Source organism: Vicia villosa, linkage group LG3 (genome assembly GCF_029867415.1).
Source record: "Vicia villosa cultivar HV-30 ecotype Madison, WI linkage group LG3, Vvil1.0, whole genome shotgun sequence".
Classification (NCBI taxonomy): Eukaryota; Viridiplantae; Streptophyta; class Magnoliopsida; order Fabales; family Fabaceae; genus Vicia; species Vicia villosa.
The window spans coordinates 193,764,007-193,783,914 of NC_081182.1; the positions used below are offsets into that span (position 1 = coordinate 193,764,007).

The 19,908-nt window shown below is 34.1% G+C and overlaps 1 long non-coding RNA gene across 1 annotated transcript; it reads right to left on the reverse strand.

Annotated features, from left to right (window-relative positions):
- Nucleotides 1-14,484: 14,484 nt before the first annotated feature.
- Nucleotides 14,485-16,674, reverse strand: LOC131657063 (uncharacterized). The gene is made up of 4 exons (XR_009300458.1): nt 16,206-16,674; nt 15,946-16,022; nt 15,497-15,675; nt 14,485-14,859 (listed from the first exon to the last, which is right to left on the reverse strand). It is a non-coding gene; the product is annotated as an uncharacterized LOC131657063 (long non-coding RNA).
- Between the last annotated feature and the right edge of the window lie 3,234 nt (nt 16,675-19,908).

A 19,908-nucleotide genomic window follows, 5' to 3' on the forward strand; every position in this document is an offset into this window, starting at 1 on the left:
CCATGACAAAATAAATATGGATCTTATTTAATCACGATTAAATCTAATAAATATTTTATAAAAATTTATTTAATCCTAGCAAATTTAAAACGATCTACAGTAATCCGTCTTCCACATAGGGCTGTGACTAGTGACTATATAAAGCTAATTGTATTTAAATATAAAAAGATTGCAATCAGTTGAAGTTGTTAAGCCTTTTGAAATTAAGTACAAACTTGTTCATATTACTTTAGATGCTACAATTTTAATATTCTTTTATTCATTATAATTTGACACTTGGTCTAAACATGTAAAGTTATGGAGCACTAACCTTATAAAAGGTACTCCCTCCGTCCCAAATTATAAGAGAAATTCACTTTTTAGATTCATTGAATAATTAATGTATCTGGTCTGCATATAGACCAGATACATTAATTATTCAATGAATCAAAAAAGAGAATTTCTCTTATAATTTGGGACAGAGGGAGTATTTCCGAAAGATTTTTAAGGGGCAATAAGTTTTCATAAAACAATTGCTTCTAGAAATTATAAAGTGATATATTTTTTTATTTCATTAAGCCAAGCCGAGTTGCTAATATGTTAAGCAACCGGGTGTGCGTTTTGAAAAAAAAAATCCATTTCGATATGTGAAGATGAATCAAAAGATACTGTTTTGAGTTTTTATTTTCATTTTTAAAAAGTTTATATAAATATTTCAAAAATACCAGAGTTTTGAGAAGATATAAAACTATTTCATAAATATCAGAATTATAAAACATTTTATCATTATTAAGATTGACAAATGTATTCCAAGCAACTAACTAAACCTAACTATATGCATTAAAATAGGAAAAGTAGTTGGAGAATTAAAATGGAAAATAATTGAATATTATATTTTAATACCCCCTCAAACTGTGTTAAGTTTGGACAAGAAAAGAGAAAACGAATAAGGATCAAGGAGTTTTGTCAAAATGTCTTTGTGAGCTAGAGACAGGCAACAAGTGAAAGAGTTTGGTCTGGAGTTTTTCCATCACAATATGACAATCAATATCAATATGTTTGATTCTTTCATGGAAGGATGCATTAGCAACAATGTGGCGTGCTGAATCATTATCGCAGTAGAGCAGTGCAGGTATGATGAAGGTGACATTAGGATCATGCAAGAGGAAGATTAACCATTGGAGCTCACAAACAGTCGAGGCGAGTGCGCGGTATTCGACTTCAGACGACGACCTTGAGACGGTAGGTTGTTTCTTGGACTTCCATGAGATGAGAGAATCTCCAAGGAAAATAGAGAACCTTGTGATAGATCTCCTTATGTCAATGCACGAAGCCCAGTCTAAGTCACTGAATTCTTTTGAGCTCAAGGGAAGATGAGGAAGAGAATAACATGCCTTAAGAAGGAGATTGCCTGATATATTTGAGTACACAGTACACAACTTGAAGATGAGTGCATGTAGGAGAAGACATGAACTAACTAAGTTGTTGAACTGAATAAGTTAGTTCATGTTTGGTGGAACATAAATATATTAGACGACCAATAAGCTTGCAATAAGCAGTGGCATCTGTAGGTGGTGAAGAATAGAGCAATGAGATACTTGTGAGATTTGGTTATCGGTGTAGGACAAGGTTTGCCAACAACGGGGCTCGTATGATAAAGGAGTTCAAGAGAATATTTGCGTTGGAAAATAGAAATACCAAGAGAAGAAAGCGTGATCTCGAGGCCAAGAAAAAATTGTAAGTCTCCAAGGTCCTTAATTTTGAAAGTGGTGTGAAAAATATGTTTCAGATGGTTAATTTCTTCAAGGATTAATAGTACTTCACCCCCTTGTAATGTTAGCGAATTTTGCTTTTCCCCCCTCCCTACCTTTTGGCAACGGTTTTTTCAAAAAAACTGTTGCCAAAACCTACTTTTAGCAACGGTAAGGGGGTAAACCGAAACACGCTCATATTAAAAGGGGGTAAAGTACTATTAACCCTTTCTTCAATATTATTACCATAAATCATTAGGTCATCAACATATATGAGAAGTGTAATAAAAGTGTTGCCATAAAGTTTGGTGAAGAGAGAGTGATATGAAGGTGATTGTTTGTAATACAAGGAAAGAAGCAAGGAAGGTAATTTGGAAAACCACTGTCGGCTAGTCTGCTTCAGGTCATAAAGGGACTTTTGAAGCTTACAAACATGATCAGGATTGGATGTTATAAAGCCATGAGGTGGTGTCTTATAAACCTCTTCATCAAGATCTCCATGGATAAAAGTGTTATTAACATCCAATTGGATCAAATGCCAATTTTGTGAGGCAACAATGGCAAAGAGGAACCTGATGGTGACAATTTTAGAAACTGGTGAAACAGTGTCCATGTAGTAATACCTGATGTTTGTGTGTAGCCTTTAGCAACTAAACGAGCTTTGTATCTCTCTATTGATCCGTCAACATATCTATTTATTTTGTAAACCTATTTTCTACTTATATATTTCTTGTGAGGGGCAAAGGAGTCATGAGCCAGGTATTGTTCTGTTGGAGAGCTTGAGGCTCAGTTAGCATAGCTTGATTCCAACAATCGTGTTGAAAAGCTTGTTTAAAGGTAGTAGGCTTAGTTTTAGATGTGATGGTAAGATTGTTGTGATTGAAAGTGGGAGAAATGTGAGGATTATGGAGGTAACGTTGGATAGGATAGGCAATTTGATAAGAGGAATAGAGCTTATTGCAGATAAAATCATCATATCATTTAGGCATTTGGATAACTCTAATGGAAATTTTAGAAACCATAAGTGGTGGATTAGGTGAATTACTGTTGGAGGGAATATCTTGAATTATGGGTTGGAATGGTGAAAGCAAAGGTGAAGGTTGTAAAGAACTGGTTCTAGAAGGAAGTTGGCAGGTGTTGAATTTTAGGGTTGAGTGACAGGTGTTGAAGTGGAGGATTGTGAAGTAGTAGGTATTTGAGATGGAGATAAATTTTCTGTAGGTATGTCTAAGAATGGTATGTCATAATCGAGAATCTTGGGTATGTGGGCTGTCTGTGTTAGAGAAGAAGTATGGAAGGGAAAGGAATCTTCATAGAAAGTAACATTTCTAGTGAAGATTTCCCTAGTAGTAAGGTGCATAACATCATAACCTTTGATGCTTTGTCTGTAACCAAGAAAAATGCATTTGAAGGCACGAGCATCAAGTTTCTAGCGCCCTTGAATAATTGTAGAGGCAACCACAAGGCATCCAAATACCTTGAGATTGTTATAATATAGAGGAGTAACGTGAAGCAGCTCATAAGGAGATTTGAAATTGGTGACAAGAGAAGGCAACATGTTGATGAGAAAGACGACATGACTGAAAGCATAGTCCCAAAAACCTTTTGGGAGATTGGATTGAAACATAATGACTCGTGTAACATTTAAGATGTGTCTGTGTTTCCTCTCTACTACAACATTTCGTTCAAGAGTTTCTATGAATGTTCTTTGATGAAGGATGCCCCTTTGTCTGAAGTAATCATGCATAAAAAATTCTTTGCCATTATCTATTCTGACTTGCTGAATAACTTTTCCAAATTGAGTGCGAGCTAAGGTAATGAACTGCATAACCAAAGGCCTAGCCTCAGATTTGGATTTCATTAGAAAAGCCCACGTGTGCCTTGTGAAATGATCTAAAATTGTTAGAAAATATTAATACCCATGGGTAGATGAGGGTGTAAAGGGGCCCATATATCCATGTGGATTAGTGCAAAAGCAGAAGTAGATTTAATCATACTTAAAGGGAAAGATATTTGTTTGGTTGGCAAAATGACAAAAATCACAAATGAGATTAGAATGAGTGCTAATGTGAGGAGAACTTTGTTGAATGGTTTTGATTACATTGTTAGAAGGATGGCCCAATCGATGGTGCCAAAGACTAAAGGTGCTAGCAACGTTATAGTTACATTGAGTGAAAGATACATCATTGTTAAAAGTAAAATTAATGCAGGAACCATGATGTATGATGTACAAGTGATGTTGAATCTTAGAAAGCCCAATCATCTTCAATGAAGGTTGTTCCTGAACGACACAAGAACAATCGTCAAATATAAGTTTCCAGTTGTTGTTAGTAGACAATTGGAATACAAAAATAAGATTGCAATTGAAATCATGAACATGGTAAAAGGTGAGATCAAAATTTAATCTAATGGTGCTAGAAATGTTAGATAAGACATGTGATCGATTTGGTAATTTGATGGTAATTAGGTTAATAGAATGATAGGAATGAAAGAGTTTAAGAAAAGAACAAATATGATATGTAGCGCATGTTTCAATAATCCAATTAGTAGTGGAAGAACTGGCATTGTTATGTACAAAAGCTTAAACAAATATGATGATGAGGTATGAATTAGATGAGGATCGATGGAGTTGGACTCCTCAGCCTTACTCAGTAATGCTACCAGCTTATTGTACATTGCAGGGCTGATTTCCACCTTATTTTTTGGTGCATCAGCAGAATAAAATGATAAGGATGGATCTTCATCTATGGTTTCAACATTTTGGGAGAAACCTACCTTATCTTTGAATCTAAAACCCAGGGGAAATCCATGTTTGAAATATCAAGTGTCAAGGGTATGTCCAATTTTGCCACAAAAGGAACAAACTTTGGAGTTGCCAAATTTTTTTCCTTTAATGTATGGTTTTCCACGACCTTTGCTTTGTTTGGATTGGAATTTAGCATGTGATAAAGAATTGTGAGCCTGAGTCATAAGAATCTTGGAATGATCAGAGGGAGAAGCTAATTGCCTTTCTTGTTGCAAGATGGATGAAAAAACTTTGGTGACATCAGGTAGTGGTTCTATCATAGGATTTGAGATTTAACATGGTTGAAGTTATCATTCAATCCTTTGAGAAAACATATAACATATTATGCATCTCTTTGTTTCTTGAGTGCAGCATGAGCACCACAGGTACAGTTGAGAAGGTTCCTAAGAGCCTCAAGGTCTTCCCACAAATTCTTTAACTCATTGAAGTAAGATGTAACTGATTTGTCAGCTTGTCTCATTGAATGAATTTGTTGAAGAAGATCAGATAAACAAAAGTGGTCACCTTTGGAAAACTGGTTGTGGAGACTAGTCTATAATTGTGCAACATTTTTCAACATAAATTTCACGCTGAGCTATGTCTGGAGATAAAGAAGCAGAGATCCAAGCAAGAACTATGTTGTTGATTCGTTCCCAAGCATCAAAGAGAGCTTCATCTTCATTTGGTCGAGGGAGTTTGCCATTGATGAATTTGATTTTGTTCTTGCTTAGAAGTTCCCGCTTCATTCATATACTCCAAGGTTCATAGTTGCTCTCCGATAATGATGGCGAGACTAAGACAACACCACGATTCTCAGCTGGATGAAGGTAATGTGGGCTAGTTTGATCAAGAGCAGGATTCTTGATTGTGTGATTGTTTTTGTTATTGGAGCTGTTGTTGGAGTTATGAGAAGGATCTTCCATTGAAGGAATGTTAGTGAAGATCAAGAATGGAAGATGGAAAGGATAACAATGGTGGGTTTGTAAAAAACAATAAGAATAATAATAAGAAGAAGAAAGAATATCTTCAAGTTATTCTTGATATTGCTGTCATAATACAGTTTGTGAAATGTGAAATAATTTTCATTATTGAACTTAACTGTGAAACTAAAAGTCTTGATTCTATACCAAGTAACTAACTAAACCTAACCATATGCACCAAAATAGGAAAAGTAGTGGGAGAATAAAAATAGAAAATAATTGAATCATATATTTTAATAACGTTGGTGAGTCAAAACCTATATATTGGACTGTTCTAACTGTTTGAACCAAGAAATCATAATCAATATTGTGAAACTGTCTGAACCAAAGAAATGTATACATTAGATGAATTTATTAAAAAAAAAATTAAAAATTTAATTTTCCGATATCAATACTTAAATATTCCCCCTTTAAAAAAACTCGTTTTTTTTCAACAATCACACAAATTTCAAAATTCCATCATATCAACATAGTTTTTTCGTACTTCATTATTATCATGTCGACCCTTTCAAACTTTGTCACGTCGTCAATCCTTTTATGTTATTATGTGTACTATTGATCTTATTGTATTAAGTTTCTGATAGATTTATAAAATATTTACTTTATTAAATTATGAATATATAATTTAATAAATTGTGAAATAAATAAGTATGTATTACTATCTATGAAATTTAGTTTCATGTTTATAATTTTTTTAGATAAGTATAGTATTTTTCAAAAATGAATTTATCAGTTGAACAAATTAAATTTTAAATTAAGGTCTAGTCGATTTGACCTCTAGTTCGTTTTTAAAACATTAGTTTCAATAGTCTTTAAAAATAATGAAAAATTTAATTTTGGAAGTATAGTATATTATCTATGAAAAAAATATATTATCTAATAATGTATAGTATTTTTCAAAAATATCGACTCCGAAAATTTTCAAAAACCAATTTGAAAAAAAAAAATAGTCTAGAGAGATTCTTTGTATCGAGTCTATTTTTTATGATATGTTTGTTTTTGCAGTAGAAAACTCACAAACGTATGTCTAACCCAAAATCTACACTTTATAACTTGTCTTTTTCATGTTAGAAGAACCTAAAACGCACAAATAAAAATTTGAACGTATCTAAACATGCAGATATAATTTAATTACTATAAAACATTCATCGACCACATATTACTAGTAGGAGTTTGTAAGATATATGGTAATTTATTAGTAGAAGTTTGTAGTGAGTCTCTTCATATTTTGAATCCATAATATTTTTTTAATAAAAAACAAAACTGATTAATAAAATCATTTGAAACTGCTTTGAAAATATCAATTTCAAATTTCAGATTGAAAAAGATCAAATAATTGTTAAAGCTCTTAATCAAGCTGATAAACCTAAATATTCAGCTTTGATTTGGAGGCTCATCCATCACAAACTTCCAATCTATGTTAATATTTATACCAAAGGAGTTCAGTTGCCATCAATGTGAAGTTTATGCCAAAGATATATGGAGACTTCACATCACCAATACCTTAATTGCCCATTTGTAGTTAACCTTTGGAATTGGTTTCAATCAATCATTCACCTTAGCCATAGTTCATAAATGAATTAAAACTATTTTAAAACTTGCTTCACTTTTATAAAAATGATTTTTTAGAATTGAATTAAACTAATGTCGTGTAATTTAGTTTATTTATCTATCATAAACATTCGTAGACCTTATTTGCTCAGTGGTCACATAATTCAACATGAAGTTGTTTTAAAAGAAAAGGGTGTTGTTTTAAAAAAGGGGTAAAAATAGCTTTCAGTGACGTGTCATTTTCACGTTTATTAGCAACAAGGTAGCAGCGAGCAAGAAACCCAAGAGCACTGTATTCCAGCCCATAGTGGAGTGACTGCATCGTGGAGATTTGGTCCTGCCAACCCAATCATAACTAGCACCCTCTATTTTTAGTATTAATTACCATGTCATTCTTATTATTTACTCCATCTCAAAATAATATTTGATTCAAAAAATTCTCTTTTAAAAAAGCCGCGTTCAAAAAATCCGATAGTACATTTAAGTTAATTTTTTGGACTGATATGAAGTAAATTTTTGCATTTTACTGTATTTTTAAAAATTTGGTATGAGGTTTTATTGGATTTTTATAAATCCAATATATTTTTACTAAATTTTTGAAAATCCAGTAGTTCATATCGAGTAGTCCTATAAAAAATGAAGCTAACATTGTCGGATTTTTTTATAAATCCGATAAATTTTGTAGTTTTTCAAACTTTTGAAAAATTTGATAGTTAATATCCAATAGGCAAAAAAATATCAAGTTAACACTACTAAATTTAAAAAAAAACGGTATTTTATACCAAATATTTAGACTCAGGTATAAAAATATAATTTTTCATCATTTTTTTTAAATATCCGATTAAAATCATTGATTTCTGAATTTTTTTATAATTTTATATTTGTTTTTTAAAAAATTCGATAAAACTCATAGATCCCTCAAAAATTCGATAAAAACTCATAAAATTCCCCAAAATATAGTAGTGTTGCACTTAATGACGGGTGCATGGAAGAGGTGTGTGATCCACATGTGTGTGGGAATGGAATCCTCCTTTTGTTATCTGGTATATTTCTAATTTTTTATTTTTGTTTCATCTATACCCTTCACGAAGAAGACACACTTATTATTCTCTTTGTATAAATTACTTCACTCACTTTATTGTTAGTGATTATTGTTCCGTTACATACATATAATTAGTTGGAGAATCGGTGGTTGTGGAGGACAATAGTGGATATGAGCTTCTAATGCAAAAAAGGAGGGAAAATCTTGCAATGTTAGCACTCTGACACTCAAGTTAGTATGTGAAGGAGAAGAGTGAATGAAACTTAAATTTAAAATTGTGTACCAAAATTCTTCGCATGTATTCTTTATATAGTGGAGCAGTTATAACAACCCGTTATTGGCTAGGCGTGTGATGCAGGGAGTCATTCGATGTATCTTGGATTTGTATCGTCAGTACTCTTCCATAGGGTAGTTCCCCTACGATGTGAGCAATCTAGACGAATTGTAACTTCCTTTGAGTGGTTATCTGATGGCCCTTATGGCTAGCTCAGAACAGTTGTCATCCAAGTTCTTGTTTCTATATGACAATGCAAGGGATTGTCACATTTTCCTCGTCCTCCAAACATTCTTTTAGCTTACTTAGAAAACCAAGCAAAAACGATACTATTTCGTGGGAATTAGCGCCTTTAATGCGCCCAATGTTTTAAATGTATGTTTGAAGGCACCTTTATAAAGATCTTTAGGAACTGAAACACTTAAGTGTTGCATGTAAGTGATCTGAAGTGTTGATAGGGTTTATTCCCATTAGTATGTCAGCATACGATTCTCGAGGAGTCAATTTCTCATTTCTTTAGGGTGTCCTTTCCGTTTCATTGTTATCCCCTTTCCTTCAACACTTTCCTTTTCTTCACTTGAAGAAGGCATTATCCATCATGATTAAAAAAATCAAAATAACATACTTGTGCCTCACGGGTGGACCTTTTATATTCCTTAATTATTTCTATCTTCACTCGCAAGGCTGGCCTTGATGAAGCCTTCTTGGACGTTGATCCCTCTTCATATTGGGACATCTTGACTCCAGGTGAAAGCGAAAGAATCTGTAGTGAGTATGGAGACTATGTCATCCCCTTTTATGCGTGTTTTTCTCAATCTTGGGAATTTGACTACCCTTTAACAACTTTAAAAGAGAAGTTTTGGATAATTTGATGGTTGCTCCATCGCAGTTGTACCTTGCGAGTTAGGCGTATGTGAAAGTCTTCCAGTTCTAGAGTGAATATTTAAAGGGGAAAGCTTGTTCACTGCTCTTTTTTAATCTCTTCAAAGTTCAATGTGGTTTTGTGACTGAGGCACAAAGCCATGGTTTGGTTTATCTGGTGTCAACTATTCGTAGTTTCAAATCGTTTTTCTAAGGGCTTGAGGCATTTTGAAAATTGATTCTTCATGGTCACCCATCGCCGCCCGGAGGCTCATGCAACAGTATGCTTCATAGGGAATGGAGTAGGATGCAGGTGTACCACCTTATTTCCCAAGTATTGGAACAAGATTCATTTCTTGATAGGGAACATAATGTATGTCTACAAAGGGAACAACCTATCTTAGTAGGATCTTCACATCCATGTGGTAAAGTTTGAACTTAAGGAGACAAGATAATCCTAGTAACAATCTGATGGCTTCAATATGGGCAATAGGAGCAAAAGCTTCATCAAAGTTAATCCTTTCAATTTGAGCATAGTCTTGTGTTACAAGTCATGCTTTGTTTCTAGTAACAATATTATTCTCCTCAAACTTATTCTTGTAAATCCATTATGTACCAATGATATTCATAGAATTTGGTCTATAAACAAATTCCTATTCACTATTTCTTTCAAAATAAACAAGCTCTTCCAGATCCTTTCTTTGTGTGGTGAAGTATTCATCTAGATATCCTATAATTCTTTCAATGGGATGATTCTTCTTAATACTTGTTGATGGTTCTTTTCTCTTAGTATTACTATCTTCACTATCATTTAAATTTCCATCTTCTTCGATAGACTTCACATTGTTTCCTTTATTGTTAACAACACCTTGCTCAATATTATGACTAGTGAGATCAGAATCTTCATCTTCATGGGGAGTCATTTCAGTTTGAATGTTATTAACTATAACTCTTATGGACTTTATCATAGATTTTGTGCGTTTGTCACTAGTGCAGAAAGTACTTTTTACATCGGGCGAAAAGTACTTTTTACATCGGGCCTGAGCCCGATGTAAAGCCAGGCGATGTAATAAGTCAGAGACATTTTACATCGGGCTAAGGCCCGATGTGAAAAATTAACCTACCACATCGGTTGAATTCAGACGTCTGATGTGAAAAATAATGCAATTTTTTAATAAAAAAAATATACACCATATTTTACATCGGTTTTCCTGTCCGCCCGATGTAATAGACAGTTTTTACATCGGTTTTCCACTTTACCCGATGTAATAGATAAGTTTTTACACCGGTTTTCCATTTTGCCCGATGTAAAATGTTTTCTACTTTTAAGCGTATAATAGCTAATTTTGTTGGTACCTAATTTTTCATATTTTTTCACAATCACACATACCACATTTAGGTCGCTATTTTCATATTTTTCTATAACACAGACCCAAATGAATTAAACCCAAACTGCGATAATAATATCCCACTACAAATATCAAATTTTCAAGTAATTAATATTTAATAATTACCAACCATTACATAGAAAATTGGTGCCTAACAAGTACCAAAAACATTATCCAACTCTAATTTCCCTTTATTAACTTTCAACCCTAACCTAACAAAACAAACTAATACACTTTCATTTCATAATCCAAATCCAAATGCATTAACCCCAAACTGCAATAATAATATATCATTCCAAATATCAAAATTTCAAAGTAATTAATAATTACCACCCATTACATGGAAAAATGGTGCTTAACAAGTACCGAAAACATCATCCAATTCTAAACCTTAAATTATAAACCTTCAATCAAAGCCTAACCGAACAAACATCCCTAGCACCAAAGCCTCCGAACCAAAGCCTCCGAATTAAATGTGTCATCAGAAACATGTCCTTTATATCAAATTTAATCTGGACAATAAAAATTGAAAACTAAATCATTAATTCCAAATTCAAACGTAGTAATAGCCAATAAATATAAAAACTGAATCAAGTAAATTATTAATGTAAATTAACTAAATATTTAAAGTCTTAATAAGTTATAGATCTATAGCCTCCTCTTTGAAAATTTCCCTTCTTCAACCTGAAATAAATATAAATCAATCAAAATTAACATATTGAATTAAGATACAAATAGAATTTTAGAGTAATATTGTCATCTAAAAATTATCCAATCAAAAAAATTAACCTGCAACCACATAAAAAAATAATAAATTCAGCAAACACATCATTCAATCATGTTAAAAATATATGCTAACTTTTCATATTTTCTCAAAAGATCTTTTGTTATCTTATCAATGAATCAAAAGCTCTTTTTGCTAATTTTTTATGTTTTCTTGATTGTATATGCAAAAAGAAGACATGCAATTAGCCTTTTTATTCTTCTCCACCCAAACAACAATGTACTACCAAACTAATATAAGCAAACTCTGCATAGATATCTTTGATCAAGAAATTAATGTTGTGTATAATATTAGAATAGAAAGAAGTATAATACATTATAAATTTATTACCTCTGTTTCAAAAACATTTTGTATTGCTGTCAAGATACACTGCGGTATTCCTACACTGATCAACGTCGGCGAGCAACGATGCCTCCATAAATAGGGGTGTTTGCGGTGCGGTTTGGGCGGTTTTGACGAAAAAAATCATCCGAACCGCAAGAGAAAAAATCGCGCGGTTTGGTTTGGTTCGGTTTTAAAAAAAATCCGAACCAAACCAAACCAAACTAATGCGGTTTGGTTCGGTTCGGTTGGTTCGGTTTTTTACAAATATTTTATTGAATCATACATATACAAATAGATGACAACATAACTTTGTATTTAGACATTCATACACTATCAAATAACAACAAAACTCGTCATATTTTGACAACAACTTTCTATTTAATATGTAAAAATTAAATTAGACAAAAGTGAAATAATAAACATAAAATAATAGTATAAAACTGACGCAGTCGGAAGCCGCCCAAAGGAATAGCAAGCGCTAAACCTTGAATGAAAACAGGGTTGCAAGCGCAAACCCTATAGATAAGCTCTGGAGTCCACCAGGAATAAAGAAAACTTTGGATTCTATATAATAAAAGAGATAATCCTTATGGCCATGCCAAATGTCTTTAAATACAGAAAACAAATAAACCCTATTGGGCCTTATGGGCCTTTAATCCAAAATAAAATTAAATAAAACAAATAAAATAGAAATTACTTAAATATTAAAACTAAAATTGCTTAAATATTAAAATGCTTTCCGACTCGCGATTTCTTCTTTGATACGCACAATCCTCCTACATCAGTCTCCTTCACTTCTGAAGAACTCGACCCCGAGTTCTCTTCTTGATAAAGAACTTCATCTGGCAGCTTGCTATACTTGTAAGTACCAACTGAAAACCTCTCCTTACGCCGAAATGCCATCACATCTTCTCCCACATTGAAAACTTTAACTTCCATGTGTTTATCTCGCATAGGAGGCAAATCGTTTGCCAGCTCATCTGCGGTCAACTCCTTGAAATCCTTTAGGATCCGTAGCAGTTCTTCTGGAATTGTTTCCTCCTTTACAGCATTCATCAACCCTTTGATCACCACAGGACAGAAACATTCAGTTTCTTTTACAGCCTCATTAATCTCCTTTTCACTCTGCGTCATCATCAGGAATCTAGGTTTCTTTCCTCCTGGATTCTTATCAAAGTGCAAAACAGGAGCCATAGCAATTTTATGTGTGCCCCATGTAAACATCATCACGTTATCCCGTCCTCGATAAGTGATATCATTATCAAACTGCCAAGGCCTACCAAGTAAAATATGACAAACATCCATATCAAGAACATCACAAAGTACCTCTTCTCTATAATATTTTCCGATGGAGATAGGAACTCTGCAGGTTAGTGTTACTCGAACTTGGGAGCCCTTACTTACCCAACCGAGGTTGTACGGCTTCTCATGTGGTTTTGTGGACAACTTCAAATAATCTACCAATTTTTTCGACACCAGATTCTCCATGCTTCCACTATCCACAATTAGATTACACACTTTGTTCTTGATAGAACAATGTGTCTTGAACAAATTCTTGCGCTGCCCTTCGTCTTTGGATGCTAGTAACATTTGCTGCAACACAAAATTTACCCTCTCATCATATTCTTCCACCGCAAACTCAACATCGGCATACTCATCGTTCTTTACTGTAGAATCTTGTCTTTCTTCATCTTCCTCCCTTTCTTCCACAAGAGTAACGACTCTTCTTGTTGGACAAACATTTGATTTGTGGCCTCTTCCGTTACAACGATAACATGTGTCAATAGCGGGTCTAGCATATGGATTATTTGGCCTCTGAATTGGTGCTTTACCATGCTGCACACTGCTAGAGCTGCTAACCCCCTTATTCTCAAGATTGGAATCCCGGGGTGTTGCATTCCTTTCCTTGTCACCTGCTGATTCACAGTTACTTTGGGGTGAATACCTTTCAATAGACGAGAAATTTCGAGGGGATTTCTCCATCAATTCTACCTTCAAAGCCAAACTGGATGCTTCAGCTACGGTCCATACAGTCTGTAAACCCATCTTCTCCTGCAAGGATCCCTTTAGGCCACTGATGTATCGAGCCACTTTTTGGCTTTCTGATTCTCCCAATTCATTGCGCTCAGAAAACCGCAGGAACCCAGCTGTGTATTCAGTCACGGTTCTCTTGCCCTGAACACACTCGATGTACATCTTATAAAGAATCTGCTCATAATCCTCCGGTAAAAACCGCTCTAGCATCAATTGTTTCATTCTTCTCCAAGTTCTGACTGGCCCCTTTCTTTGTCTCTGCCTTTGAACAACAAGTTTATCCCACCAGACAGCTGCAGTACTTTTAAGCCTGATCGCAACCATCTTGACTTGCTTGTTCTCAGGGACACCCATAACGTCGAAGAACCTGTCGACGTCGATCTGCCAATCAAGAAACTCCTCCACTCCCATAGTTCCGTAGAACAATGGAATATCAGCCTTCACTCGATAGTCATGGTTGTTCTGTAGATTCCCACGATTATCTTCTTCATTGTAAGGTTCTTCTTCATCAGAACTCGAATCTTTGACACAGTTTCCACCCCGTAGAACCCTAATCGGTTCCCCTCGCCTGTCTCTTCGCCGATTCCCATTGTTGGCGTTGTTCGCCTGATTTGCTAAATTCGCCATCTGTTCAGTCAAAGCAGTTAGAGCCACGGTAAAAGCCGTGGTAATTCCCTCAAGATCTGCTTTGGTCACCGGCTGGTCCGCCATAGTTGTCAAGCTACGAAAAGAACAGGAGAAAACCTGCTCTGATACCAACTGACGCAGTCGGAAGCCGCCCAAAGGAATAGCAAGCGCTAAACCTTGAATGAAAACAGGGTTGCAAGCGCAAACCCTATAGATAAGCTCTAGAGTCCACCAGGAATAAAGAAAACTTTGGATTCTATATAATAAAAGAGATAATCCTTATGGTCATGCCAAAGGTCTTTAAATACAGAAAACAAATAAACCCTATTGGGCCTTATGGGCCTTTAATCCAAAATAAAATTAAATAAAACAAATAAAATAGAAATTACTTAAATATTAAAACTAAAATTTCTTAAATATTGATTAAATATTAAAATGCTTTCCGACTCGCGATTTCTTCTTTGATACGCACAATCCTCCTACATCAAAAACAATATAAAAATTATTAGAATGAAAAAAAAATAGAAGAGACGAGAGATTAGTGAATGTGAAAAAGAAAAAATAAAAGAGTTTAGAGATTAGAGAAGAAGATGTGTGATAAAAATGAAACTAAAATAGGGAACATTTGCATAAAAATGAGAAGGTGAAAAAGAAAGAATATAAGAGAGTAGAGATTATAGAAAATGAGGGAAGATGTGGCAAAGAAGGCGCGATAATGCTATTAGAGATTTAAGAAGATCGGGACTAAAATCATATGTTTAAGTTTGAGTTGGATGTGAGATAAGTAAAAGTTATGTTGTAACGTAATGCGGATTGATTTGGTTTGGTTCGGTTTACAAAATACAAACCGCAAACCGAACCGAACCGTGCGATTTTGTTAAAAAATGACTCAAACTAATCCGAACCAAATGTGGTTTTTTGCGGTTTCGGTTTGGTTTGGTTTGGTTTGCGGCTTTCTATTGGGTTGGTTTGGTTTTGATCACCCCTATCCATAAACAACAATACGTTCAGTTCTTCCCTTAATCTTGATACACTCTATGAACATAATAATCTTTAAAAAAAAATATAAAATTATGAGACAACTAGAGTCACACATGATTATGCATAACTTTATACCTTATAAAAAGTTGATTGTGACTTGCCCTTGCAAAAGTTTGAGCATCCAAGTCTTGTTTCCATGCATAGAAAACTTACATTCCCATTCAATTAAATCAGTAGAAAAAACAAATATTCTTGAGAACAAGATCATGACAATCTAGAAGAATCTCCATAATATTTCATAATTCCTACAAGACCTGACAGACCAATAAAACACATAAAAGAGATTAAATTTCAGATGAGAAATTAACCTTTAATATGAGATATATCATACTAGTACACTTTCATTTCTGTGTCACTGCCTGTGATTCATAGAAATAAACTAATACACTTTCATTTCATAATCCTATACCAAATCCTAATCCAAATGCATTAACCCCAAAGTGCATACATTTTCAACATGTTCAATACAACAATTTGAATAAGGAAAATCCACAACAACAAAAAAAAACTCCAATCCTAATTACCTTATTCTCTTTCTCGCTGCTTGTAGATTCAACTTCAGATTGCCTCGTCAAGCTATCAGGAGATTGCTTCTCTTGATCTTCTCGAACAATCAACAAATTAAATCAATGCCAATTCCCAAAACTAATATCTCAACAAAAAATTCAAACAAAATATCCCAAAAAAAGCCCTAAAAAACGGAAAACAAACCATATCCATTGAACACGAAATAGAAAACAGAGAGAAAAAGTAAAATATATGATGTGGCGTGAAGAGAACCAACCTCGATCTGATTTGAAGTCAAGGAGAACACGTTCCGCTTTCGCCGCAACGGAATGAAAGGGTGTCCTCGCTTTTGAAACAAAAGTAGGTGAAGCAAAAAAGAAAAAAAGAAAAAAGAAAAATAAAAACCAATCAAAGATTACTCACAGCGGAGGAGATTGGAAAGGGAGACGATGTGGTCGTGCTGCTAGCATGGAGGGAGGAGATCTCACGGTGGTCGTACGGCGCGGGGAGGTCTCAAGGGCGCAGTCGGGTGGTTGGTCGCGGTGAGGCCGTCGTCGATTGTGAAGGGTGCTGCAGAAAAGAGGTCGAACGGCGATCAACGGAGGGAAACTGAACGGAGATCGAACGGCGGAGGGAGATTGAAGGAGGAGGCAGAAAAATGAAGAACAGAGGGAGCAAACGGAGGGAGAAAGAAAACAAAATGATTTTTATTTTGTAAGGCAGATTAGGGTTTTGTTGAAATTAGCCATGCTTCACATCGGTGCAAATCCAAATCCGATGTAAAATCTTTTATAACAAAATGTAATGTTATTAACGAAATTGCCAACTTGTAATTTTATTTTTTTTAATGGACTTTTTACATCGGTGCACATAAAGATCCGATGTAAAATTCTTTATAACAAAATTTCATTTTATTTACCAAACTGCCACCGTGTTATTTTTCACATCAGTGGAAATAAAAGTCTGATGTAAAATCTCTTGACAAATATTTTTCACACCATATATCTTAAAAGCTGATGTAAAATCCTTTAACCAAATGTCTTATTTTTAGTAGTGTGTTAAACAGTATATACACCCCGCTATTAATAGACAATACTAAAATATGCCTTTATCACCACTTGTCAGGTCTTCATCCACACCCAATGTCTAAACATATTTATCACCATCTTGCCATTTTGTACAACAACTTGAGAAGATGACATACCAACAGTATTTTATTTCAACATTTGAATAAGACCTTTAACCACACCCTTTCTGGTTGTGAAAGTAGCAATTATTTCTTGTATGACCTTAGATTCCTGCATAGTAACTTTAAGTATATGGCTTTTAACATGCCCATATGTGGGCGAGACATCAAGAATATTTTTTACCAACAACCAGATCAGACTCATCAAAATATGGAAAATTAGGAAGAACAATGTTTGATACATTTTTTTCTACAGAAAATTTATAATTGAAATTCAACCGACTAGGAGGAACACCAATTTTATCTTCAGCTGACACAATATCATGTGTTTTATTCCAGAAATCTGAGAAGGAAACCCAATAGGAAGTATTATGGCATAGATCATGATTATCGCCATTTCTTGCAAGGTACAATTTTTCCTTTCGATAATCCCAATTTGCTAGGGTGAGAAGAGAGTAGAAAACTGATGAACATTCCTTTTATTAATGCACAAAAGGTAGAAGTTTGATCTTCCAAATTCTCTTCCATGATTGCTTCAAATACAAACAATCTTTCCATTTTCTTCTCCTTTTATACGTTGTAAGTGATGTCAAAGAGCTTCAAAAACATCATAGGAATTAGACTTCTCATGAATAAACTCAAACTAGGTGTATTCAAAGTAGTCACCATCATAGGAAAAGACATATCTCTTTACTCTAAGATTCTCAACTTGCATGGTTCCCATAAGATCCATATGAAGTAATTCGGGAACACAAGTAATGGTAAGATGTTGAAACTTATTATATGACATCTTAGTTTGCTTTCCAACTTGAAAGTCACCATCAATTTTATTGTCTTAAATTTTCATAGATATATGAAAGATTTGAGGTTGGCTCTTCTCAAAAGGTAACCACGTGTAATAATTGTCTAAAGATATAAATCCTTTCATAAGTTACATATGTTGTTTACCTACGATTATGCATTCCATGTTATTGAACTTGATACATTATTCTTAACCACAAAGTTGAATGATTAGTAGTGAGACCATTAAAAAGTAAAACATCGTAAAGTAAAAGAAGATTAAGAAAGGATAACTTTCCTTTTTCAATAATTTTCCTTTAGCACCATCACTAAATGTAGCATAGTTGATGAAAATTGTTTGATGTATTTTATATAGTTTCTTTCTTCTATCATGTGTCTAGGGAAACCAATGTCAAAATACCAATCTTCATGAGAAGATACCTCGAGGGAGGTACAAGCAATATGATCTGGAATATTATACTTGGCATGCCAGACTTGTTGATGATGCATTACATACTTCTCATTCCACTAGGGATACATTTGTTGGTAATGTGGTTGTCTACCATACAAATGTGACCACAGTAGTGTAAACCTAAGAGAATTTGGAGTAGACAAAATTAGTGTGTTGGAAATTATGTTTAACAAGATGTTGAGACTTGTTACCTGACAATGTGAATTTTGTTTGCTGAATAGGAGTAACACACATATTCTTTGAATTAGATGAATCACTAGTATGTATAACACCTTTCATGTCTTTTATGTGAGTAGTGAAAGTTACAACTTTGTTTGCTTGATCAAATTCACTTTCTTTGTCTATCTTATCATGAGTGACATTACATATTTTTCTTTGTTTTCTTATAAAACTTGGGCATTCAACCCGATTATATCTAAAACCTTTGCATTCACGACATTTGCTCCCTTTGCTTACGCAAGAACAATTGATGTTTGTCTTTTACCATCTTTTCCTTTACGCTAAAAGTTACCACTCTTGAAATTATGCTGCTGATTGTCTTTGACATTGGTAGAGACATAATTCCCAGATCATATGTCTAGTCTTCTCATGACCTTTATCAATATCTTAGCAAGTATGGTAACAAACTCAGTGAGATTTTCTTCAACATCGTATTCTACTTGGTCTTCATAATCTTTATAAACGTCTTCCGCTAAAATATTTGTAGGATTCTTAGTATCATCAAGAATAGTTGGTCGGTTGACTAATCCTCCTTCTTTGAAATTCTTCATCTTGAACAAAATAAGAAACATGGAACATACCCAAACAGAAGATAGTGCATGCTCTAATGCCAACTGAAATTATGTTCTACTGACGACAAGATGTTAGACATAATGTTGGAACAATGTGTATGGCAACTTAAATGCGTAATTGACAAAATAAAGGCAAAATATAAATAACACAGGAATTGTTAACCCAATTCGATGAAAATTCACCTACGTCTAGAAGGAAATAACCTAATGAAAATAAATTCACTCTGAATAGTCAAAAGTACAATTGGTCTTATGTAAATTCACCACGTTCAATGTTGGTTTCCTAATACTACTCATGAAATTTTGATTCAGTCTTCCCCTTAAAGGAAATTCACTCTTAATAGTCAAATGCACATTTGGCCTTCTCTGAACTCACCATGTTCAGTGTCATTTTCCTAATACTACCCATGAAATTTCGATCAAGGCTCCCCCTAAATATGAAACACCTCTCACTTTCACTCGAGCAGTCTCCCAAGTGTTTATTTAGTCCTAAAGATAAAAGATAAAAGAATAATACAACTCAATACTCAATTCCGCTGATATATACTTGTTGACTAGGAATAGAGTGTACAAAATACATGTATACATACTCAAATAAAACTCTCCTATATAGTAGATATTTTCTTTTGACGTCTAAGTCTTCACAAAGGAGATAGTCTCCTTAAATAACAAATACGAAATCTAGCTAGAAAACCCAATAGGGTTTGGAGTTGAAAGTGGCTGAATATCCAAAAAGCGCATGGGATCAGTC